Source organism: Pleurodeles waltl, chromosome 7 (assembly GCF_031143425.1).
Source record: "Pleurodeles waltl isolate 20211129_DDA chromosome 7, aPleWal1.hap1.20221129, whole genome shotgun sequence".
NCBI lineage: Eukaryota > Metazoa > Chordata > Amphibia > Caudata > Salamandridae > Pleurodeles > Pleurodeles waltl.
Window position 1 is genome coordinate 404,795,416 of NC_090446.1, and position 26,234 is coordinate 404,821,649.

Here is a 26,234-nt window from a genome sequence, read left to right on the forward strand (position 1 = left end):
TAATTAAATTGAAGCCAGGAGGAATTGCCGCATACAAATGCAGATCTGAGAAGGAATAAAACCATGACTCAGTTAGACAGAGAATATCCAGCTTTTCTGTGTCAATGAGGTACATATTCGCCTCTGCATGCTTATTTGCTGAACGGCAATTTAATAACATTCAGTTTAAATGAAATTCCTAGTCTGGCTCTGTATTAACTTTATTGCCTCGCCAATCACCGTATTGTGTTCCTTAGATACATGGAATGTTAGGTAGAAGTTGAAATGTATTGATTCAGTTGTAAGGGATGTTGTGGGGACAGTTGGAGGAAGGATGCCCAGGAATCAGAAGTGTCCATTGGTGCTCTTCAACTACAATAAACACTTTGCTACCACCTGGAGTGAGGAGCGTTTACTATACAAGAGTGACGACAAGGGCTGAGGAGCAAGAGCCTATGCAAGAAAAAATTGGTGTCATTCTAACACAAAGTGAGGACAAGACTTGACTGAGTATCAATGGAAATTCGATGATGTTCCAAGATATAGCGGGTCATTACAACCCTGGCTTGCAGCTCTGCCCAGGGGATTATGAGTCCCCCTCCCGCCAGCCTTTTCATGGCAGTAAGAACCACCATGAAAAGGCTGGCGGAAAGGGAGTTATGGGGCCCCTGGGGCATGGCACTGGCATGGGCAGTGCAGGGGCCCCCTGCCACAGCCCCATGGAGCTTTTCTACACAGAGAGTGAAAAGTGCGATGGGTGCATCTGCACCTGTCGCACAGCTGCAACACCGCCGCCTCCATTTGGAGCCGGCTCCCGTGTTGCGGCCGAGATCCCCGCTGGGCCAGCGGGTGGAAACCAGGTTTCCGCCCGCCGGGCCAGCGGGGATCTCATAATAGACCCTGCGGGAGTGCAGCTGCTTTGGCGGCCGCCCAGCGGTTCAACCTTGGCGGGCGGCAACTGTAATGAGGGCCATAATGTTAAACATTGCCATCGGTCCGCGGTAGCCAGGGGAGGACAGTAATGAAAGGATCGAACGGCAGAGTGAGCTCCCTGGTCATTAGAGGAGAGGAATGGAGAAGACGGGCATGTGGTGCAATGGATACTCTGGATGTGTGTACTGTCTTGGTGAGAAAAATACGGAAGAGACAGTAAAACAAAACCATACAATCAAACCCCCAATGAACACCCCCCCAGCCAACAGAAACCACAGAAACATGTCACCCAAACTCCCTCATAAACCCAAACAAGAAAGCGAATGAATAGACTGTGTTCCTCCAACAAACATCATATCAGAGTAAAGGATACAGTGCTGCTGGCCAAGCACATATAAGCCTAAGGGCGCAAGTAGAATTGGTGCACTTGTAGTTCCACTATTGACTTTAGTCACTGAGGCGGGGGATGGGCCACAAAGGTCTCAGTCTGAACCCAGGGGCCAGATGGGCAGGGGAGCCTGTCTAGGACAGCCGGCCTCCCAGCCAGCATCGAGGCAATCACTCTCATTACCCACCCGTGGCGGCCAACTTATGTTTCCTGGAGTGCCATTGTCCCCACCCACCACCGAGTGTAGGAGGCTGGACTGGCTTGTAGTGGATACCAAGGGGTACTTACACTTTGCACCAGGCCCAGGTATCCCTTATTAGTGTAGAGGGGTGTCTAGCAGCTTAGGCTGATAGAAAAGGTAGCTTAGCAGAGCAGCTTAGGCTGAATTAGGAGACAAGTGAAGCTCCTACAGTACCACTAGTGTCACTTGCACAATATCATAAGAAAACACAATACACAGATATACTAAAAATAAAGGTACTTTATTTTTATGACAATATGCCAAAGTATCTCAGTGAGTACCCTCAGTATGAGGATAGCAAATATACACAAGATATATGTACACAATACCAAAATATGCAGTAATAGCAATAGAAAACAGTGCAAACAATGTATAGTCACAATAGAATGCAATGGGGGCACATAGGGATAGGGGCAACACAAACCATATACTCTAGAAGTGGAATGCGAACCACGAATGGACCCCAAACCTATGTGACCTTGTAGAGGGTCGCTGGGACTGTAAGAAAACAGTGAGGGTTAGAAAAATAGCCCACCCCAAGACCCTGAAAAGTGGGTGCAAAGTGCACCTAAGCTTCCCAAAGAGCACAGAAGTAGTGATAGGGGAATTCTGCAAGGAAGACCAACACCAGCAATGCAACAACGATGGATTTCCTGACGAGAGTACCTGTGGAACAAGGGGCCCAAGTCCAAGAGCCACAATCAAGTCGGGAGTGGGCCGATGCCTAGGAAATGCCAGCTGTGGGTGCAAAGAGCTGCCACCGGATGGTAGAAGCTGTGGATTCTGCAAGAACGACAAGGGCTAGAAACTTCCCCTTTGGAGGATGGATTTCCCACGTCGGGAAGAGTCGTGCAGAGGTGTTTCCGTGCAGAAAGACCACAAACAAGTCTTGCTAGCTGCAAGGGTCGCGGTTCAGGTTTTTGGATGCTGCTGTGGCCCAGGAGGGACCAGGATGTCGCCAATTGCGTGAGGAGACAGAGGGGATGTCCAGCAAGACAAAGAGCCCACTCAGAAGCAAGCAGCACCCGGAGAAGTGCCGGAACAGGCACTAAGAAGTGGAGTGAACCGGAGCTCACCCGAAGTCACAAAGTAAGGTCCCACGACGCCGGAGGACAACTCAGGAGGTCGTGCACTGCAGGTTAGAGTGCCGGGGACCTAGGCTTGGCTGTGCACAAAGGAAATCCTGGAAGAGTGCACAGGAGCCGGAGCAGCTGCAGAACACGCGGTTCCCAGCAATGCAGCCTAGCGTGGGGAGGCAAGGACCTACCTCCACCAAACTTGGACTGAAGAGTCACTGGACTGTGGGAGTCACTTGGACAGAGTTGCTGAGTTCAAGGAACCTCGCTCGTTGTGCTAAGTGGAGACCCAGAGGACAGGTGATGCAGTTCTTTGGTGCCTGCGGTTGCAGGGGGAAGATTCCGTCGACCCACAGGAGATTTCTTCGGAGCTTCTAGTGCAGAGAGGAGGCAGACTACCCCCACAGCATGCACCACCAGGAAAACAGTTGAGAAGGCGGCAGGATCAGCGTTATAAGGTCGCAGTAGTCGTCTTTGCTACTTTGTTGCAGTTTTGCAGGCTTCCAGCGCGGTCAGCAGTCGATTCCTTAGCAGAAGGTGAAGAGAGAGATGCAGAGGAACTCTGGTGAGCTCTTGCATTCGTTATCTAAGGAATTCCCCAAAGCAGAGACCCTAAATAGCCAGAAAAGGAGGTTTGGCTACTTAGGAGAGAGGATGGGCTAGCAACACCTGGAGGAGCCTATCAGAAGGAGTCTCTGACGTCACCTGCTGGCACTGGCCACTCAGAGCAGTCCAGTGTGCCAGCAGCACCTCTGTTTCCAAGATGGCAGAGGTCTGGAGCACACTGGAGGAGCTCTAGGCACCTCCCAGGGGAGGCGCAGGTCAGGGGAGTAGTCACTCCCCTTCCCTTTGTCCAGTTTCACGCCAGAGCAGGGCTGGGGGATCCCTGAACCGGTGTAGACTGGCTTATGCAGAAATGGGCACCATCTGTGCCCATGAAAGCATTTCCAGAGGCTGGGGAGGCTACTCCTCCCCAGCCTTAACACCTTTTTCCAAAGGGAGAGGGTGTAACACCCTCTCTCTGAGGAAGTCCTTTGTTCTGCCATCCTGGGCCAAGCCTGGCTGGACCCCAGGAGGGCAGAAACCTGTCTGAGGGGTTGGCAGCAGCTGCAGTGAAACCCCGGGAAAGGCAGTTTGGCAGTACCCGTGTCTGAGCTAGAGACTCGGGGATCATGGAATTGTCTCCCCAATGCCAGAATGGCATTGGGGTGACAATTCCATGATCTTAGACATGTTACATGCCCATGTTCGGAGTTACCATTGTGACGCTATACATATGTCGTGACTTATGTATAGTGCACGCGTGTAATGGTGTCCCCGCACTCACAAAGTCCGGGGAATTTGCCCTGAACAATGTGGGGGCACCTTGGCTAGTGCCAGGGTGCCCACACACTAAGTAACTTAGCACCCAACCTTTACCAGGTAAAGGTTAGACATATAGGTGACTTATAAGTTACTTAAGTGCAGTGGTAAATGGCTGTGAAATAACGTGGGCGTTATTTCACTCAGGCTGCACTGGCAGGCCTGTGTAAGAATTGTCAGATCTCCCTATGGGTGGCACAAGAAATGCTGCAGCCCATAGGGATCTCCTGGAACCCCAATACCCTGGGTACCTCAGTACCATATAATAGGGAATTATAAGGGTGTTCCAGTATGCCAATGTAAATTGGTGAAATTGGTCACTAGCCTGTTAGTGACAATTTGGAAAGAAATGAAAGAGCATAACCACTGAGGTTCTGGATAGCAGAGCCTCAGTGAGACAGTTAGTCATAACACAGGTAACACATACAGGGCACACTTATGAGCACTGGGGCCCTGGCTGGCAGGGTCCCAGTGACACATACAACTAAAACAACATATATACAGTGAAATATGGGGGTAACATGCCAGGCAAGATGGTACTTTCCTACACCGAGGCACTAGGGCTGTACAGGACCTTTATCTTGGCTGTGGACATATGCATGTATGACAGGTTGAGTGCTCTGAGCTTTTTCTTAAGTGAGTCAAAGGCCTTTTATTACTTCTGAACTAGGCGAGTGTAGTCTGGAAAGATGAGGCTACAGGTAGCTTGAAATGGTATGGGCCTGTTCGATCTTACTCCCCTAAGGATAGCATCTCTGTCCTTGTACTTAAGGATTTAGCAACAATGGTCAGGACGGAGGAGTCCAGGTGGGGCTGCTGAGCCAGGGATCAGTGGGAACATTCCAGTGCATAGCAGGTGGTCAGACATGAGCAAAGACTTGATCCAGCTTCCAGATATTTTTCAGCAATCAACCGTTCTACCCCTTCCTGAAACCCAAGGAAGTGAAGACTGTTTATGCAAGCATGGTTTTCTGCGTCCTCTACACATTCCTCTAGGACTTTGGTGGGTTCAAAAATGCAGTTGATGGTAGAGTTGAGCTCTTGAGCAGCGTCCTCAAGCTCCAATATTCGACCCTTGGCCTATGAAACTCTGTCCACCACACTGCACAGATCTTGGCGCAGAAAAGCAACATCCACCCCGATCTTAGCAACTTTGGTCTCCAGGGCAGCTCGAGAGACCTGCATAGATTGCAGGATAGATTCTGTGCCGGGGTGGGGTCAGCAGTAGGGTTAGAAGCATCTGTCTATTTTTGCTTAACAAGATGATGGACGGCCTTTGCCCATGATGGGGTTTCCTACACTGTCCAGGGCTTCTGAAACGTGGCTGGGCTGTAAAAAGGCTACGGCAGGTCCAGCACCACAAGTCCACATGAGCAGTTGACCCACTCTCTTTGAAAAGAAGTTCCCCCAGAGTCACTCAGGAGTGTAGAAATGCAGTGGGCATGAGGCCCAGACAAATCCAGTGAGCAGCAGACCAGGCTTCCTCTGTATATAGGTCCAGAAGAAGTCCAAAGGAGGTCAGGGCCATTTCGTACTCGCTAAACCAGAGACGGGGCCCAAAAATGTGTTTGCCAGTGGGCCACGGACAGTCCTTGCTTCTCCACATTATCTCAGGCTGCCCCACTGTTCCACAGCCACAGGAGATGCACATGAGCCAGCCTGTCACAGCCACACAGAAGGCCCAGAAGGCTCTGTCTCCAGGGAGGCAAGAAGGATGTACTACCTTTAAATTTGTTCTCTATGGTAAACATAGTTCAGGTGAATCTGAGCAGATATGCATGTCTCCCCATTGGTTTGCAGCTAGTTTTATTCCATCACAGATACTTGTAGTGCAAACTTTCTTCTATATGTTTAGTAACTTTCCCCACACAGACCTGCCTTCTTCAAAAGGTTTAAGTCCCTCTTGTCCAAGCTTATGTGTAGGGGCAACATCTCCTTCGTCATGGTGTAGGAGTTGTGCTGCAAGAGACTATGCAGATTAGTTGACTTCTTTGACGCTAACATGCTGAAATGCAATGAGGATGTGGAGACCATCCTTGGCCATTCTGTTGCCACTACAACATCGTAGGCTTGATTGAAATCATCTTTGAATGCTTCTAATCCTACAACACCTGGGAATCCCCCAAAGAACACAATGGGGGTCATTCCGACCTTGGTGGGAGCACCGCCAACAGGCTGGCGGTGCCCCGCAGGGCATTCTGACCGCGGCGGTTTGGCCGTGGTCAGAACAGGAAAACCGGCGGTGTCCCGCCGGTTTTCCGATGCCCTGAGGAATCCCCCATGGCGGCGCAGCTTGCTGCGCCACCATGGGGGATTCCGACCCCCTCACCGCCATCCTGTTCCTGGCGGTTCCGACCGCCAGGAACAGGATGGCGGTGAGGGGTGTCGTGGGGCCCCTGGGGGCCCCTGCAGTGCCCATGCCAATGGCATGGGCACTGCAGGGGCCCCCGTAAGCGGTCCCCACATAGAATTTCAGTGTCTGCATTGCAGACACTGAAATTTGCGACGGGTGCAACTGCACCCGTCGCACCCTTCCCACTACGCCGGCTCCATTCGGAGCCGGCGTCCTCGTGGGAAGGGGTTTCCCGCTGGGCTGGCGAGCGGCCTTCTGGCGGTCGCCCGCCTGCCCAGCAGGAAACACAGAATGGCCGCTGCGGTCTTTTGACCTCGGTGCGGTCATTCGGCGGTTCCTGCCAGGCGGGCGGCTCCCGCCGCCCGCCGGGGTCTGAATGACCCCTAATGTTTGAAAACAATTTTTGCTTATGGGTAGATGTTATTATGTGACCAATATATATGTTCTATTACAATATTTTGTCTCTTTATTGGAGCTCAGGAAAACAGATAAGCTGATTTTATGTCTTTATCCACAAACATCAAATAGTGCAATGTTGTTCACATTCTAAATCAGTTGTGATCAACTTGCATTTCAAGATTGTTACTATCTATATAACACTTGTTAAGCAATTTCACAAACAATTGTCACACAACTGCCCAAGATGCAGACCTACAGATACCGATTTCTATCATAGTTATCATGATCTCATTTACAATTTTGAACCAACATAGGAGGGATGTAAGTAGGTTTACTGGGGCATGTCGTCCTAAGGATATGCACTGTTGCCTTAGGAGTGTACAGCGAGCTTCCTGGAATACTCTCTCTTTTGATGTGTTTCATTGAATTGGCACTGCTGTTGGCCAAACACTGTGGGGGTCATTCTGACCCTGGCGGCCGGTGGCCGCCAGGGCCACCGACCACGGGAGCACCGCCAACAGGCTGGCGGTGCTCCCACGAGCATTCTGACCGCCGACTTACCGCTGCTCGGGGGAATCCTTCATGGCGGCGGAGCGCGCTCCGCCGCCATGAGGATTCTGACAACCCCTACCGCCATCCTGTTCATGGCGGGAAACCCGCCATGAACAGGATGGCGGTAGGGGGTGCTGCGGGGCCCCTGGGGGCCCCTGCCGTGCCCATGCAAATGGCATGGGCACGGCAGGGGCCCCCGTAAGAGGGCCCCGCAAAGTATTTCAGTGTCTGCCTTGCAGACACTGAAATACGCGACGGGTGCAACTGCACCCGTCGCACCCCTGCAACTACGCCGGCTCAATTCTGAGCCGGCGTCCTCGTTGCAGGGGAATTTCCTCTGGGCCGGCGGGCGCTCTTTCGGAGAGCGCCCGCCGGCCCAGAGGAAATGTTTAAATGGCCGCCGCGGTCTTTTGACCGCGGTGCGGTCATTTCACGGCGGTACCTTGGCGGACGGCAATCACCCCCTGTATCTCTTGGATTAATGTAGAATCTCCCAACAACGCTGTGCTATGCTGTTTGGGTCGAAGGCTTAGGCCTATGCAATGATAGGTGGAAGGACTGCTTCTATGGTCTGGTCTACACTGCTCAAAGTCCAAAAGATATTTAGGATTTGCCCATAGGTCCCACACATTTTGTGTAAAAACTTGTGATATTGTTTGTGCCCTGTGCTCACGATTAGGGCAAGAATTAACCTTCACATACAATATTTCTCGAATGCTACTCGTTCATTCTTGTGTATTTTCAGTCTCTGTGGGGGTAACAGGAAAATATTTGTCATTTCACTTTTTTGAAATTATAAAGTTTAAAACTGAGGCGTGTGGTGTGTGGATGAATACACAAAACTTTGAGGCACTGACACCAAAATGTGCCACAGTTCAAGGGGAGGTGACATCTTTTTAATGGCACAGTGTCTTGAGACCTAATAGGAGTCTTTCAGTAGACACCATGACCTCCAAATTGTCACAAAAAATTGGAATGAATGAAGAGTAGTTCCTCAGGAAGCTTCTGGTTGACCTGTTTGGTCAGGACAATTTCTGTACCAAATTTCTTATTGAATGAGCACATAGATCACTCTGCCCAACACCTCTTCCAGGCCTCCTTCACCGAGGCCTATAACTGCATGCATACTGAATTTCAGAGACCGCAAAACCATTCTTCAGTACGCAGGAGAACGGGGGCCATTGCAATAGCATGCCCCCATAATATCTATAATCCTGGAATTAACAGCAAAAGTGCACAAAGTGCACCAGAAAGTTATAGAGGTCAAACACACACTACACAAACAAAATAAAAAATATGCCACACTATACCATCCCCTTCTGATGGTGGATCTGGAGGGGAAGTCCCATTTATTCACATTGGCAGAGGAAGTCGCTAAATTCTGCAATACTCTCTACACTGCTTGAGGCTCCCCACAATTCACAACCAGCTCTCTGACACATTCCGCATCTGACCTTTCACCGGGAAATGAGGAACACCACACCAACACTGCGGAACCGTGAGCCTGGGTCCCTGCACCTTGCATAAGACTCACTTGTGTGGCACACAGGGGAATGACTGGTCTAACAAGACTCTCTATGCATATCCTTGCTAACAAAACACTTGTAACTCTACTCATCAAGTGTGTGCCAGTGGGCAATGTGATGCCCCATGGTGTGTACCGCCTGTGGATGTCCATTCTGCTTTTTCCTTTTTCACTCATATATTTACTTTGCTGAGGGTTGCTATGGATTTTTTGCTGTGGGTATATCTTACTGACAGCTGGGGTTGTCAGTGTGGGTTTGGGTGGTGAGGTATGGATGTTGCTATGTTGAATGTTTTTTCCCCTTCATGTGCAATATGACCACATAGCATAGAGACTCAGACCTACATCCTGAGATTACATGATAATGATGCAACTCTCTGTGAATGACACCCCCTAGGAAAAACATCTCATTACTCTTGTGAACGTCCTGGAGCCTTAACTATTACCGTAAGCGTGACAGGTACTTGCATATTTAGAATGGCACACTATAGACATTGCATTTTACCAGGAAACTCATTTATCTCCAAGAGGCATATATAATTTTGTCCATTGGTTCTCCTCCTCATATTTCTCGTACTCCGGAGGGGTCTGCATTCTTATAAGCAGACACAAACATTTTAGGTTTCATCACCTACATGTAGACATGGATGTCTGATTCATAGTCTCAATAGGAATCCTGGAGAACATAAAACTGGCTTTGATAAATGTCTGCACACTTAACGATGACCCCCAATTCTTCCAAGACATTCTTACAATATTAAGACATTCAAAGGTTGACACATTGCTGTGGGGTGTGGACTTCAACCTAATTCTAAACTTTAAACTTGACTGCGTGGGTGCCCCATGCTCCTTCCCACACACAAGTGGTAAAATCATTGGAAAATACTATGAGTCTGTTAGAGCCATGGGATCTGTGGCAATGTGCTAATCCCTCAGTTAGGAATTTGAGGTTCCTTATCGCACAAGTCCTCCTCCAGACTTGACTATTGGTGCTACACACTAGATTTGGAGGCCTGGGTCTCTGACATTACTCACCTACCCCTAACCCAATTGGATCATTCACCAGTTAAGCTGTGGGTGTCATTGCCTGGCCCATGGTTGAGCCGACCATGGTGGTGCTTCCCACCTGATTCCCTTTTAGACCCAGTATTCTATGACAAATTGCATATGCCATACTAGAATACTTCTTGCTGAACAAGTGCATGGTAGAGAAATATGCCACACTCTGGCAGGCCTTTAAGGTCTATATTGAGGGGGTGATGGTAGCCAAGCCTGCAGGGATTCTTCAGGATAAACATGGGCAACTCATGTGCCTGGAACAGAAACATAAGAATCTCAAAGGCCTTGTGACACCCGTCTCACAACACTAACTTCTCAAAGAACAACCCTGGCTGCTACAGGATTATAGAGACCTAGCAGTCAGAGGGGTGCATTATTTAGGTAAGAATATGCTTGCTCAGCAATACGGCGAAGTGGAGCGGCTTGGTAAGACACTTACCATATAATGAGGCTATATTGGCTGTGTTCCAGGCCTACTAAACAGTCTGTATGAGGACGGAGTGGTTGAATCAGGTGACTCCATCCGGGAATGCCTAGACAAGGTGACTTTGGTTTGGCTGGAAAGCTGTCACCAGCAATTTTTAAGTCATCCTATCTTGGAGCAGGAGGGTGTGGTGGCCACTGACACCCTGACTGGGGGGAATTTTCAGGTTCCAAAGGCCTGACAGTGATTTAAGAAAATATATTTTTATTGATTTTTCAACCATAAACTAAATAAGCACCACAACAACAACACGGTCCACGTGGAGCATCAATTGTGACACATCTGAGCCATTAATACATGAGGATGTATACAGGTAGGTTAAACAGTGAGAAAACATTGGCAGGCTAAAACGGCACAATAGTAGGAGTTTAAGGTCGGTCAGCACTATGAAGTTGAAGAGCCAGTGTGTGATAAGGTGCTGGGTACAGGGGAGGGCGGGACGCAGGTCAGGGAACTGCAGCATCCCTGTGTGTCCAAAGGCTCCAGGTCCTCAAGTGTTAACAGGCAGGCACGGAGTGGCTGGCAGACGTCTTTTGGGGGTGAAGTGGGTGGTTGGGTTGGAGGGATGCATAGTCCTCACTGGCTGTGTCACAGAATACAAGATTACAAAGTCATGCCTGTGTTGTGGGAGGAGGTTTGGAGCTCCAATGTATGGCTATTTCGCATTTAGCTAGTAGGAGGGCTATGGCTGTATAACACCGTAGAGATTTAGCAACAGTCTCCACATAGCCTAGCAGGGCCATCAAAGGGTCAGGAGTGACTGAGGCATCCAACATCGATGAGAGGATAACAAAGACCTCGTTCCAATTTTACAACACCCCGTCACACTTCCAAGTCATGTGTACAAAGTTGGTGTTTTCAGCAGCACATTTAAAACCAGTGGAGGGTCGTGTGGGATCATATTTGGCTAGAGCACTAGGTGATAAGTAAATTCTACGGAGGAATTTGTAATGAATAAGCTTTTGACTACGATTAAGAGATACTGTATGTGTCTGGGAGAAACATGCCTACCACACTTTGTCGATAGCTGATGTCCCAGTTCAGCCTCCCATGCCTCTTGCACCCCACCATCCCACACCAGGAAGAGAGCAAGGCAGGTGTGCTTTATAGCTTGGCGATTCATTGGAAGCTCGAATTGGGAGTAATGATCAGAGTAAGGGGTTCAAAGTATGCTGGGATGAGTGGGTAAGTGGGGAGTAATGCTTGGAGCCTACTCTGCAGGCAGCTACGAACAAAGTGATCCATGTTGGTTGCGGTTGTGAAGCTTACATCTCCAGTCCGTGAGAATACATAGCCATCAAGGAAAAGATCGCCCATGGTGATAAGGCCATGGGAGTGGAGGGTGAGATGCACCAATTTTTCTTGTGTTAGTGGAAGCCATGGGTTGTCCAGTCCGTGAGAATACATGGCCACAAAGGAAAAGATCTCCCATGGTGATAAGGCCATGGGAGTGGAGGGTGAGATGCACCAATTTTTCTTGTGTAAGTGGAAGCCATAGGTTGTCAAATAGGGGAAGGGCTGATGAGTATAGTAGGGGACATGCTAGCAGGCGCACCAATTGGCACCACTCCCAAAAAGATGTGGCCAGGGGTTGAATGTCCATAGGGTCTAGTGACATACCAGACGAAAGTAGAGATGGCAAGTGACAGGGAAACACTAGATCTTTTTCCAGGATGGTGTATGGCAGCCATGGATCAGGGTGAAATCAATAATATGCTGTAGGAAAGTACACTCTTCCTTGGCATGGTTACCCCTTTTTTCTGCCTGATGTCAGTGTGCTTGACTGTGTTCGCTGGGATCCTGCTAACCAGGACCCCAGTGATTATGCTCTCTCTCCCAAAACTCTGCATTTCACCTACAATTGGCACACAGGTGCCCCCTTATAAGTCCCTAGTATATGGTACCTAGGTACCCAGGGCATTGGGGTTCCAGGGGATCCCTATGGGCTGCAGCATATATTTTGCCACCAATAGAGAGTCCATGCAAAGGCTTCTGCAGCACTGCCATTGCAGCCTGCGTGAAAAGGTGCAAGCACCCTTTCACTGCAATTTTTCACTACACCAGGTCACTTATAAGTCACCCCTATGGTAGGCCTGTAGCCCAGAGGACAGGGTGCAAAGTACCTATGTGTGAAGGCACCCCTGCACTAGCAGAGGTGCCCCCACAAACTATAGGCCCATTTTCTAAGACTTCGTGAGTGCGGGGATGCCATTTTACACATGTACTGGACATAGGTCACTACCTATGTCCAGCTACATAATGATAACTCTGAACATAGGCATGTTTGGTATCAAACATGTTGAAATCATACTCCAAGGCTTTTGCAAGCACTGGTTGTATGATTCCATGCACTCTGGGGGCTCCTTAGAGGACCAACCCCAGTTTTGCCATTACAGCCTTCTGAGGGTTTCCAGGCAGCCCAAGCTGCTGCCACCTCCCAGGAAGGCAGAACAAAGGATTTCATTTGGGAAAGGGGTGTTACACCCTCTCCCTTTGGAAATAGGTGTTACAGGCTTGGGAGGGGTAGCCTCCCCAAGCCACTGGAAATGCTTTGAAAGGCACATTTGGTGTCCTCCTTGCATAAACCAGTCTACGTCGTTTCAGGGACCCCCAGTCCCTGCTCTGGCGTGAAACTGGACAAAGGAAAGGGGAGTGACTACTCCCCGGTCCATCACCACCGCTCCTCCAGCGGGTCCCTGGGGTTTGCCATCTTGGATTCAAGGTTGGCAGGGAACTCTGGGAGCATCTGAGTGGCCAGTGCCAGCAGGTGACGTCAGAGCCCCCTCCTGATAGGTGGTCACCCAGCTAGGTGACCAATCCTCTTTTCAGGGCTATTTAGGGTCTCTCCTTTGGGTGGTTCCTCAGATTCAGATTGCAAGACTCCAGCAGGAATCCTCTGCACCCTCTACTTCAACTTCTGACAGATGAAACTGTATCTAACCTCTTCAGTGACCTACCAGCTGCAACAAAGAAGAAAGATGCCTTCTGCAGCATTGTATCTCCGTCTCCTTCCAGCAACTGAAACATTTCCACGGTTGTGCATCCTCTGAGGACAGCCCGTCTTCAGCCTGCATCAAAAGAAAGGAGTCTCCCTTGGAGTGAAGGAGTCACTCCCCTGCATCTGCAGGCACCAACTGCGATGACGACCAGCTGCGAAAGCCTGTTGGCATCCTTCCTCCAAAATCTTCGTGCATCTTGAAGCTACAGCCCCCAACACTCCTTCCTGCGACGCACAGTTCCCTGAGTGGTTCTCCGGCGGCGTGGGAGCCTTTTTCTGTATTGCTGTGTGGGCCTCTTCTGTGACTTTCCTGTCCCCGTCATGTGGGACTCCTGTGGGCGCTGCCTGGTCTTCTGTGGGATCACTGTGTTGCTGAGGGCCCCCTCTGACTACCCCTCAAGGATAGAGTCCTCCTGGTCCTTCCTGGTCCCCGGCAGTACCATTTTCTGCTAACCCTGAGCTTTGCGTGTGCCAAGGCTTGTTGGCAGACTCAGACGACGCAAACCCGACTGCAATCCTTCATCCGGCGTTGGACATCATCTGCATCCGCCAGGAACCCGACTTTGTCTTCTTGGGTGCAGTGCTGACTCTCCTTCTTCACCGGTAGTTCACCTTTTGCACCTTCATCCTGGTGGGTAGGGGCTCCTGCCCTTCCTGGACTCTTCTGTGCTTTTTGGACTTGGTCCCCTTCTTCCACAGGTCTTCTTGTTTAGGAATCCACTATTGGTGTCTTGCAGACTCTCCTGGGTTTTGCAATCTTCTTCTTTACTTCTCTGTGAGTGCTCTGGGAAACTTACAGTGATGTACTCCTATTTTCCTGGCTGTTGGGGTGGGTTGCGGTACTTACCTTTGGGCTTTCCTAGTACTCCCAGCTCTTCTCTACACACTACACTTGCCTAGGTGGGGGACTGACTTTCACATTACACTTTCTTAATATATGGTTTGTACTCCCCTAGGCCCATTTTTAACAATTGTGATTTTCACTAATTGCACTGTTTTCTAACTGTTTTTATGCCTATTTCTGCATACTAGTGTATATATTTTGTGTATTACTTACTTCTAAATGGAGTAGTCTCTATAGTACTTTTGGTACTTGTGTCACCAAAATAAAGTACCTTTATTTTTGTAACACTGAGTGTTTTCTTTCATGTGTGTAAGTACTGTGTGTGACTACAGTGGTATTGCATGACCTTTGCATGTCTCCTAGATAGGCATTGGCTGCTCATCCACAGCTACCTCAAGAAAGCCTGGATTCTACACCCTGACTTCACTACACTAATAAGGGATACCTGGACCTGATATAAGTGCCATAGGTACCCACCACACATCAGGCCAGCCTCCTACACATGCGTAGTGGCATTGTGCAGTTAAATAGTATAATTGATAATGAGGGACACCAAAACCCCACTCTCATACGAAAGGGTCAGTATTTCCTAGCGTATAAGTGGGCATCTACTGGCCCAGATCAGTTGTGTCAGGGAGCACTGAAGCGTTGTAAAGAAAGAGTTTTTAAGGGGAATCGAAATGTTATGAAAGAGATATAAAAATCATGGGAGTACTACCATTTTAATCAGGGCAATTCCACCGAGGAATGCAGATCCAGCGGTCTATCTGAGTGTTCAGTTTATCCAGTGTGGGACCATAATTAAGGCAGATTATTTGTTCATGTTCTCTGTGTATATTGATGCCTAAGTATTTGACCTGGTCTTCACACCAGGAGAGTGGGAACTCAAAGGTGATGGAAGTGGTTGTTTCTGTAAAAGGAAACAATTCAGATTTTTTCCAATTTATCCTTATCCCTGAAAAATTCCCAAATCAGGCTATCTCCCGGAACACTGGGTCCAGGTTTATATTATGGTGTCAGAGAAACAGGTGGATGTTGTCAGTTTAAAGGGAGACCAGCAAAGGACCTTGCTTGAATTGCAGTCCTCTATATAGGTGCCTATCTTGTAAGTGACGGATACGGGGGGCCATCACAATTATAAAGAGGAGGGGGGAGAGGGGCCAGTCCTGTCTCATTCCTCTAGTGATGGGGAGGCTTGGTGTCAGCGTACCGTTGATGCCAAGCTGCGCAGTCAGAGAGGAATATAGCAACATTATGAAGGAAGTGAAGCCGCGGGGAATATCCAACTTGTGGAGGGAGGCTTCTAAGAAATACCATTCCAGAGAATCAAAGGCCTTCTGCGCGTCCAGTAGGGCAACTGCAACAAGGTTCTTAGGAGAGACTCTGTGGAGAGTTGCAAAGACCACACGTAGTTTGATGGATGTGGATCTGTGGGGCACAAATCCCGATTCGGCTGGCAAAATAATCTTATCCAGGAGCAGGGACAACCGGTTGGCGAGTAGTTTTGTCAGAATTTTGTTGTCAAAGTTTAGTAATGATAGGGGTCTATATGAGCCACAAAGTGTGGGATCTTTACCTAGTTTTAACAACAGTGTAATCACTGCTTCCCAGAGGGTGAGTGGATATACCCCAGGCTCCACGGCCTTCTGAAACATGTCAAGTAGGTGAGGGACCTGGAGGCTTTTGTACGTTTTGTAAAAAATGCTGGTAAATCTGTCCAACACAGGTGCCCTGGAACCATCCCAGGAATCAATGGTGAGCAGGACCTCCTTCTCTGTGAAGGGTTCACTGAGTATTGTTGCTGCGCTGGGCTCAGCCACTTCATGGCCATCTCTTCAGGGTATCGGGAGAGCAGGATGGTACCCGAGCAGTGTAGAGATGAGTGTAGTAGTCAAGGAGATATGTCAGCACGTCAGAGTACCCCAGGGCCATGGTGCCATCAGGCAGCCGCATTTCTGGAATGTAAGATAGTGATCTGGGGAGGGTCAGAGAAGGAAGGCAAGCGTGCGGTATGGTCTATCATTCTCACTACAACTACATGCCCTGGTGTATTTACCCCGGACCGTGCCTGTAAGGAGCCCCCCCCCAGGCTGTGCGGCATCGGCCCGGTCCAGTTCAGCCACTGCCGCTTCCACCCGGCCGACATCCCTCCAAATCGAGCGGAAGCCCCTAGAGTCTTTAGATAGACCCTCTCATGTAAGGGCCTCCCATAGCACTGCTTTGGAGGGTGCTGTGGTTGCGTTGGTTGCAAAGTATTCTGTGGTGGTCCTAGCGGAAGGCATCATCGTGTAGGGCCATTGCGGGGAAGCGCCAAGGGCGCTCCATGTAGTTTATGCAGAGGATGCATAACTCAAGACGGACAGGGGAATGGTCACACAGAGTGCACGGGAGGTGGGTGGCGCAATGGATCCATAGCAGGTCGATGGTGACAGAAGCAAAAAATCAATCCGTGACCAGGTGTTTTGTGGGGCAGAATAAAATCTAAATGGTAGTTTTGCAGTGGGGATAGGTGCCAGGGGTCATGCAGCGAGTGAGTTTTGTAAATATCCCAGAGTATTAGCCAGGATTGCATCTTAGTAGATAGGTGGGTAGATGTGGTATACTGGTCTGTGTCCTGAAGCAAGTTAAAATCCTCACCTAGTATCAAATGGTCAGTGGGTTCTCTGTCAACGTGGGATTGGACTGAGCGAAATAATTCAGGGGTGTCAATGTAAGGGGCATATATTGAGTAGCACAAATTGGTGGGCCGCCAATATGCCCTGCACCAGGAGAATCTGCCATCCGCATCTACTATTGTGTGCTGATGATGAAAGGTTAGGTTTCTATGGATCAGAGTGCAAACCCCACGGGAATAAGAGCTGTAATTCGAAAAGTAGTGGTCGGGTCCCCATTGCTTAGCAAATGTACAGCTGGAGGTAGATGGTATATGTGTCTCTTGCAGGAAGATGATCTGTGCGCTACGCCTGGTCAGGCTCTGTATAACCTGCTTTACATTACGCAGATTGTCGAGGCCTCTGATATTCCAGGACAGTAGCGTAGCATTCAGTGTTGGTTGTGGTGTTTGTCGTTTGTCAGTCATCTAGTTGGTGAAAGGTGGTTCGAAAGGGTTGTGGATGAGTGCATGGGTGAACAACGGAGAAATAAATAAACAATACTAGAATTACTGGCATGTAAACAATCCCATGCCCCCACCTACACCTGTCAAAAAAGTGACAGGTGATACCCAAAGTAGAACTAAACAAAGTAAACACAATATATCATATAACTTGGTGTCAAGCATTGAGAGATGACAATGCTACAGGGGATGGATCCTGTGTCGTAAACATATATGCAAAGCTTGGGTGCAATTGAGGAGCATTGAAGGGGCCAGACGCTCTGACTCAGGAATGCAAGTGGCTTCTGGGGAGTGCTCTGAAAGTGTGTATCTAGCGTCCGACCAGCCACTGAGGGAGCAGGCACTTATCGTGTGTGGTCAGCATTCCCAGTCTAGGTTCAAGTCATAGAAAAATGTTCTTGGCTAGAAGCACCGGGGGCGTAAGTAGGAGAGTGACTGGGCGACGAATGGTCCGGACTCTGGGATGAGAATTTCTTGCAAAAGTCCATCACGTCAATGGGTTTGTCAAAAAAGCTCATTTTGTCATGTGCATCAACGTGCAGCCTGGCGGGGTACAGCATGCCATAACAGAGTCCATGTTTCCTGAGAGCGGATTTAGCATCTTGGAACTTCCACCTGGCCTCTTGCACTGCCACTGTGTAAATGGAGATTGTGGCGCCTTGATGTTGCAGCAGCGCCTTTTTGTGACCAAGACGGAGTGCTGTGTCACGGTATTAGTTCAGAAGGGGGGCGACAATGGGACGTGAGAGGTGCTCCAGGTAACGGGTGTGCCATGAGTGACCTGTGAGCATGTTCCACAACCAATATGGAGGTGAAGCTGGGTCAGTCGAACAGGTCAGTGAGCAGGCATTCAACAAAGAGGTCCATGTGCCCTGTGTTCGTCGTTTCTGGAATCCCAAAGATACGGATGGTGCTGCGCCTGCTTCACGCTTCAAGATCTTTGTTTTTGATTGCGACTGTGTGCAGACAGGATTCCCAGAGCTCCACTCTTCTGGTAACAACAACAGCCACATCCTCTGTTTTGGATATCCAATCTTCTGCATGCACCAACCGTTCATCCTGTTTGTCAAGACACTCGCCCATGCGGTCGAGGCGGCCAGCTATGGTGTCGAGCCTAGCGTATACTGCCTTAAAGCCAGCGAGTTCCATCATTATCGTAGTACCATTAAAGGTAAAATCCGAGTCTTCTCTATTGTGAGCCTCTGGCTTCACAATCGTGGACGCCGCGTGTTGCAGTGTTTGTTTATGCCTGTTGTAGGAAGCTGGTTCTGTATATACTATATCAAAATGAGATATAGCCCCTCATTGTGACCTTGGCAGTACATACCGCCGCGCTGACTGCCACCAGCATACCGATGCGGAGGCAGACATCCGTCCGCCAGATTATGACACAACCACAAATCCGCCAGACCCACTGAACGTGATAAACTGTTGGTACTACCAATCATACCATTATGCCACCAATACTACGCGCTCCAAATAATGACCCGCCAATCCCTATGGCGGACATTCAATGGCGGTAAACCACTGGCGGTGAACACCGCCGCGGCGGAAATGGCCACTCAAATACAAAACAAGACAACATTGTCCAGAACAAAAAAACCACACCTGGCACAAATACACACACCCCACACACCCACTAACAGCACGATAATACCCACACCACCCACAATCCTTTGCAAACACGAGAAGATGGCTACACTTTGCTACGCCAATCCTTAAGAGAACTGCATACACATATCACAACTACCTATTCATCCGACAAACCTTACCCTGTGCACAATGTATACACACCACACAACACCCATGTCCCCACAAAGGCACCCCCGTTTCACCGATGAGGAGTTGAGTGTCACGGTTGAGGAAAGTCAGGCTAGGGCCACAGCTGTTTGGGGCACAGGTCCAGCACATCTCCATTGCCAGGAAGATGGAGCTAGGGCAGAGGAACGGGGACAAGGGGAACGCCGTGGGACTACATCCATGCACAAGGGACAACAGAAGGAAGAGGTGGAATGTCCTATGGGGGAAGGTGTGTTAATCTGCAGCAAGGCACCAGCTCACTGTTAGGAGGACTGGCGGTGGACCCCCACCTCCTCCCCCGCTGCTGACAGCATGAGAGGAGCAAGTCTTGGCAAACCTGCATCACTGGAGTAGCTAGAGGACTGGACATTGGTGAGTCAACATTTACTACCTACAACTCCCCCAAACCTGCATGCCACCACAACCCCTCACCCTGACACCCATCACCCCACTCCATCCCACACAGTGCACAACCACAATTACCAAAATGAAATGCCAAGCCCTGCATGCCATACCCACTGCATGCACATCCCTTCCAGCCCTGCATGTACACCCACCACCAATGCATGCACAGCATGGAGAACTAACAATCCCACAATCCATCACCATACACAACCAAAGGTGGCAGGGCAACAGAAATAACATTGAGGAAGCTAGTGATGCAGAGTATGTCGCAGACATGTAGCATAATATACCACTTACATCCCCACAGGTGCCCCAACCAATGTTACCGGCGAGGAGGTGCCACGGCTACCCAGTACCCCACCAGAAGATGCCCCCAGTGATGACAGCAACTCAGGAGCTCTGCATGTGGATGAACTCCCTGGCCCATCAGGGACCACTAGTCAGCCGGCTACCCCATCCCACACCTAGTCCACTACAGAGCCTCCCCCCTCAGAATCCAACAATACAGCAGCCATCCAATGTCCCCAGACCTCTGTCCCCAGGACACGTCAATCAGCAGTGTGCCCACCAATACAGGGACCCGAGTCCACACCTCACAGGCAAGACAATGAGGGTCCTGGGGTCAGTGGGAGTGGGCACACCATTCAGGAGACAAAGGCACAGGGGGCCAGGGACGGTAGGAAGGCAGTTGTACGCCAGGAGGAGGACAGGCCCAGGGAACCGACTGCCCAAGAGGCACTGACTAATGTCCTGGGGGCTTACCAACAATCCCAGAACAAGATGGGTCAGGTGTTAAACATCATGCAGGAGAACCAGCGGCTACAGAGGAACACCACCAGGAGATCAAGCAAGAATAGCAGGCATTGAATACCACCATGGTCTCCATTGCAGGCGTGTTGGGTGGCATGGCCAAAATCATAAGGGAGAACACAGCACACCAGCAGGCCCCTTCAACTAGCCAGTGTACTGACCACCCTTCTACATCTGCTGCAGCTAGTGGACAGGAGGCCCTGCCACAGGACCCACAGGCCCCCAGCACCCCTCCCCCTGCAGAAGGTGAACCACCCTGCAAATGGTCCCTGTGATCCAGACAGACACCAGAGATAGTTGCCAAAACCAAGACCACCACCAGGAAATGAGCCCCTTCTGAATGTCCCCCTTGTGTTCCACTGTGTCACCTTGTCAACTTTGAACGGCCATTGCTCCCCTTGCTATGGCCCCTTGGACAATGGACCTGTGCAACAAACAGACTGGCCCACTTCACTGGACTTTTCTCAACCATCACCCCACTCTATTGCACTGTGCATTGTATACCAGAATATTTAATAAACATCCTTGGATACAATTTGAGTAATAGTGCTTTATCTGAAGTGTATGTACAATGTATTGAACTGTTTTGAGCTGCATGGTCCTGTGCAAATGTCCTGTGATATGTTGATCCATCCTACATATGTTTCTCAGCAGTCTGTACACATCACAGCATTACACTGTTGTAACCACAGCAACATCCGCAATAAGGAAAGGCATAGGTGACAGTCAGGTGGGATCCAAAGGTACTGTCTGGCATTATCCTACAGCCACACAGCACAACACTTAAATGGAGAAATGTTTAGTTCAACAGTCTTACCTGAGTGTCATTGGAATTACTGCTGTATCATATGTGTCCTGTTGTCAACATCCTCCTCCTCTTCCTCCTCCTCACTGTCCTCAGTGTCTACTGCTACCACAGGTGCATTGTCATCCCCCTCCTCCTGCAGATAGGACACATGGCGCCTGAGGGCCAAGTTGAGCAACATGCAGCACACAACATTATTCCTGCAGACCTTCTCAGGGGAGTAGCATAGGGATCCACGTGTCAGATGGAGGCACCTGAACCAGGCCTTCAGGAGACTGAAAGTCCTTTCAACAATCGTCCTGGTATGCCCAAGAGCATCATTGCACCTGTTCTCAGCCTCTGTTCTCGGATTCCTAACAGGGGTCAGGAGACAGGACAGGTTTGGGTATCTGGAATCACCTGCAAGAAGTGAGGAACACACTTTAGCCTTGCACAATGGTAGGGGGTATGACTCCTGAAGGCATACAATGACATACATTGGGTCGGGGCTCAGGCTCACCTATAAGCCACACTCTGTGCCTCTGTAGTTGTGCCATGAGCTGTAGGATGCTGCTATTCCTCAGGACAAGGGCATCATGCACTGACCCAGGATACTCGGCAGTGACATGGGAGATGTACTGGTCAGCAAGGCACACCATTTGGACATTGAGTGAGTGAAAACTCTTCCTATTCCTGTACACTTGTTCATTCCCCCAGGGAGGGACTAAGGAAATATGGGTCCCGTCAATGGCCCCAATAACGTGTGGTATATGTCCCATTGCATAGAATCCAGCCTTCACAATAGGCAATTTATCTACCTGGGGGAATGCGATGTAGCTGCACATGTGTTTGAGCAAGGCTGTCAAAACCCTTGTGTAGGAAAATGCCACTGTTGGCATGGTTACCCCCTAACTTTTTGCCTTTGCCTCTGTAAGCATTGAAGGCAGCCTCAATGAAGAGGACATCCTTCTAGCAAGAATGGCCAAGTGATTAGCTTTGGAGAAGCAGCTCCTAGATATAGAAAGGGAAATAAAATAAATGGGTTTAATACCTATAAATGGTGGCAGCAACTTAAATAGGGCCAGAGAGAATACTGACATCCTAAAAATCCCCAAAGGGATTGTAACTAAATATGAAGAAGGTGATAACATCACCAAATGGTTCACAGCTTTTGAGAAGGCTTATACAACCAGAAAAGTAAGCCGATCTCACTGGGGAGATCTCCTTTGGGAAATGTTCACTGGAAAGTGTAGGGATAGACTTTTCACACTCTCTGGTAAGGATGCAGAATCCTATGATCTCATGAAGGCTACCCTGATTGAGGACTTTGGATTCTCAACTGAGGAAAATAGGATTCGATTCAGGGGGGCTCACAAAACCTTGAGAAAGACCTGGGTTGATTTTGTTGACTTCTCAGTTAAAACATTAGATGGTTGGACAACTGTCAGTGGTGTAAGTGATTATGATGGACTGTATTGTTTATTTATGAAAGAACATCTGTTAAGTGATTGCTTCAATGACTAACTACATCAACATCTGGTAGACCTAGGTCCAATTTCTCTCCACGAATTGAGAAAGAAGGCAGACCACTGGGTCAAGACAAAGGTGACCAAGACTTCCACAGGGGGTGACCATAAGATAGGGGTCACAAAGCCTCCCCAGGGGACGGGTGGTGAGACACCCAAAGACAAAAACAAAGAGTCTTCACAAGGGCCCCAAAAACCTGCTCAAGCCTCTTCACAGTCCACAAATGGGTATAAGGATAAAAACTTTGATCCCAAGAAGGCCTGGTGTCACAACTGTAGACAGCATGGACACCAAACTGGAGACAAGGCCTGTCCCAAGGAAAGTCCCACAACTACTACTCCAGTTAGCATGCAAATAGCCAGTCTCCAGGTGGGACCAACAGTGTTCCCAGAGCAAATCAGGGTTCACACCGAAGCAACTTTAGTCTTAGAGGGTGGGGTGGATTTAGCCACACTTGCTGCCTGGCTGCCTAACATGCAAAATACAGGCAGCAGCTCTTGATAAATGGGAATAAGGTAGAAGCCCTGAGGGATACAGGTGCCAGTGTCACCATGGTGACAGACAAACTCGTTTCCCCAGGACAGTATCTGGCTGGACAGACATATCTAGTCACCAATGCTGACAATGAAACTAAAGTCCATCCCCTGGCAATGGTGACTTTAGAATGGGGAGGGGTCAGTGGCCTGAAACAGGTGGTAGTCCCCTCTGCAATTCCAGTTGAGTGTTTGCTAGGGAATGATCTGGAGTCCTCAGCATGGGCTGAGGTAGAGCTCAAGACCCATGCAGCCAGGCTGGGTATCCCTGAACTGGTGTGTTAAGACAAGAGCACAAAGCGGAGCACAGGGTGAAAAAGAAGTGTTGGAGTCTGGAATAATGGCCCAACCTTCCAAGAGAAAAGGAAAGAAGACTGGGGGGGGCAGCTTCTACACAGCCCAAGAAACAAGACCTCTCTTCTCAGTAAGATGTCCTATCCCCTGAGGGAACTGAGTCCATGGAGTTGGAGCCTTATCAGGTAGAGCTCTTGGACCCGGGGGGCCCTCAAGGGAACAGCTGTGCCAGGGACAAAATACTTGTCCCACTCTTGAAGGCCTAAGACAGCAAGCAGCCGAGCGAGAAAATGATAATGGCAGTGGATCCCACAGGATCTATTGGTAGGATGGACTCCTTTACACTGAGGCAAGAGATCCAAAACCTGGTGCCACTAGGAAAGTGGTAGTGCCTCAGGAGTTTAGGGAGTTCATCCTTACCTTAGCCCATGACATTCCCTTTGTTGGGCATTTGGGACAAACCAAGACTTGGGAGAGATTAGTCAACCATTTCTATTGGCCCAACATGTCCCAGAAGGTAAGGGAGTTTTTCAGCTCCTGTGTCATCTGTCGAGCAAGTGGCAAGACAGGTGGCCATCCAAACGCTCCCCTCATTCCACTTCCAGTGGTACGGGTCGCCTTTGAGAGAGTGGGATTGGACATATATATTTGCCACTATCAACCTTTAACGGAAACCCTTGGACTCTGTGCACACTATCTCTCACTTTGAGATGGTATATACATAGCCAACATCCTACACCTTGCAAGCACAATAGAGAACATTGGCTGTGACATTCCTGCAGCCAAGCCCACTGTCACCTTGAAAGAGCCAGTTGCCAGGAAATGGAGCGCTAAGAGTACCTGCACAAGAGAGGGGTATGACTGTGGTGCAACGGATAGCAGGTAGCAGATCAAGCTCCAATTGTGCACACAGCTCTGTGATTGTGACCCTGTCCAGACGATAGGTGAGTATGATGTGCCTGTCCTCCAGTGTAGACAAGTCTGCACGGGGTCTGTACACGGGTGCTTGCCTCCTCCTCCTCCGATTCCTCTGCAGTGGTTGGTACCTAAGGGACCCAAAAGTAAGAAGGGCGTGACAACAGGAACTATGAACACAGTACATCAGTGTACACAGAGCATGTTTGTATGTTGAACACTGGAATTGTCTAGTTGTGTACATTCGAGAACAATGACGCAGTTTCAAATCAGTACATGTGTACTAGCAGTAGAAAATGGCAACTGCTTGTCCTATATGCAGGGACAGGTGGAAGTGACCTCACGCCACCCGTGTTAGGTGTCATGGTGGGAGGCGGTCTGCACTGCTGTACTATTCCTCATTGGCTAACATGGGCCCCTATGGAGTATAGGAACCAATGATGATCAACGCGGCAGTGACGGTGTTCACGGGCGCAGCCGTGACCGCCATCTTCTTTCTACCATGTCACTTGATTCCTGACTTTCCACAGGACCACATCTACACTGCATGTGCTGCTGTGACCTGTGTCTGGAACCTGCCAGGCCCATGTAACAGGGGAAAGAGCCCCAGCCTTCATGTCGGAGAAGTAGGAGAGGCTTGGGGATGGGGTCCTACCCCTGTATGGGCAGTTGTATGGGTCTCCAGACCAACAGGTGAGTACACCATGTGTACTTTGCATGCGACAAGGCAGCACGGAGATGTATGTGTGCTGGCAGTGTCTCATTGGGGGAGTATGGCTGGTGGCAGTGCCTGTGCAGTGGTACGGGTCATGTGTGAGCTTGATGAGGGCCAAATGCAGTATCTGAACCATTTCTTTGACAGGCTGGATTGTATGGCTAATGGTGTCTTTCTGTCTATGTTTCCTCTGCAGTTCAGTGCCCATCAGAAGAAGGGGTTGGGGCTTGCCATCTCCAAGAATGTGCGGACCCTGGGGATCCATATCCAGTGGAGCACCCACTCATGGAAACAGTGGGAGAACCTGGCCTCCCAACGAGGGAGGGGCACCCGTCGGAACCTGACCCCCCTGATGGCCCACATTTTGGTGGTGGCCTACCCAGAGCTGGATGGGCGCTTGAGGGCATCACAGCAGCCATAAGGGGATGAGTACAGTGTGTGTGACAACCACCTATGCTGCCTGGCATGAGATTTTGGTTCAGGGTTCTAGTCAGCGGATGCCCCAATATGCCAGTTTATACATTTCAGCATGATGTAGCTTAGGTATTTTGGGTGTAATGCTTTTATTTACATGGCTAGGTAGCAAGCCTTCCATGTCAGACAGGGCTTACTTGGTTCCAATTGATGTGCAAATGGCTGTGTCTGACTCCTACCTGTGTGGTACCTAGCCAATGGTATGCCAGTGTGTTCCATACTGCCCATTCTTAATCCCTGTGTGTGATGGTGATGTGTATGCCATCAGCACTGATGTTGCTGTGCTCCCCCCGCCCCCTCCTTCTGTCATTCTGTCCATGTGTGCATTAGCATCACCTGGTGAAGGAGCAGGGGCACTGGCGAGTGAGGAAGCTGCAGCCCAGGGGACCCAGGAGGTAGAGTCTACCGATGCCGAGGGGTCCAGTGGGACAGAGGGTGAGGGGAGCACCATGGGGGGACAGGAGCTGATTCAAGTGACTCTGATACCTCCTCTGATGGAAGATCCCTGGTGGTGGTGGACACCTCTGGGACCACCCCAGCTACAGGTTAAACCGCCACCCCTGTATCAGCACCGCCCTCCCAGTAGTCCTCCACCAAGTTGCCCGTGCCCGCTCACCCAGGCGGGTGGGGGTCTCCTTCACCCCAGGCATCTCAGGCCCTGCCCCAGTC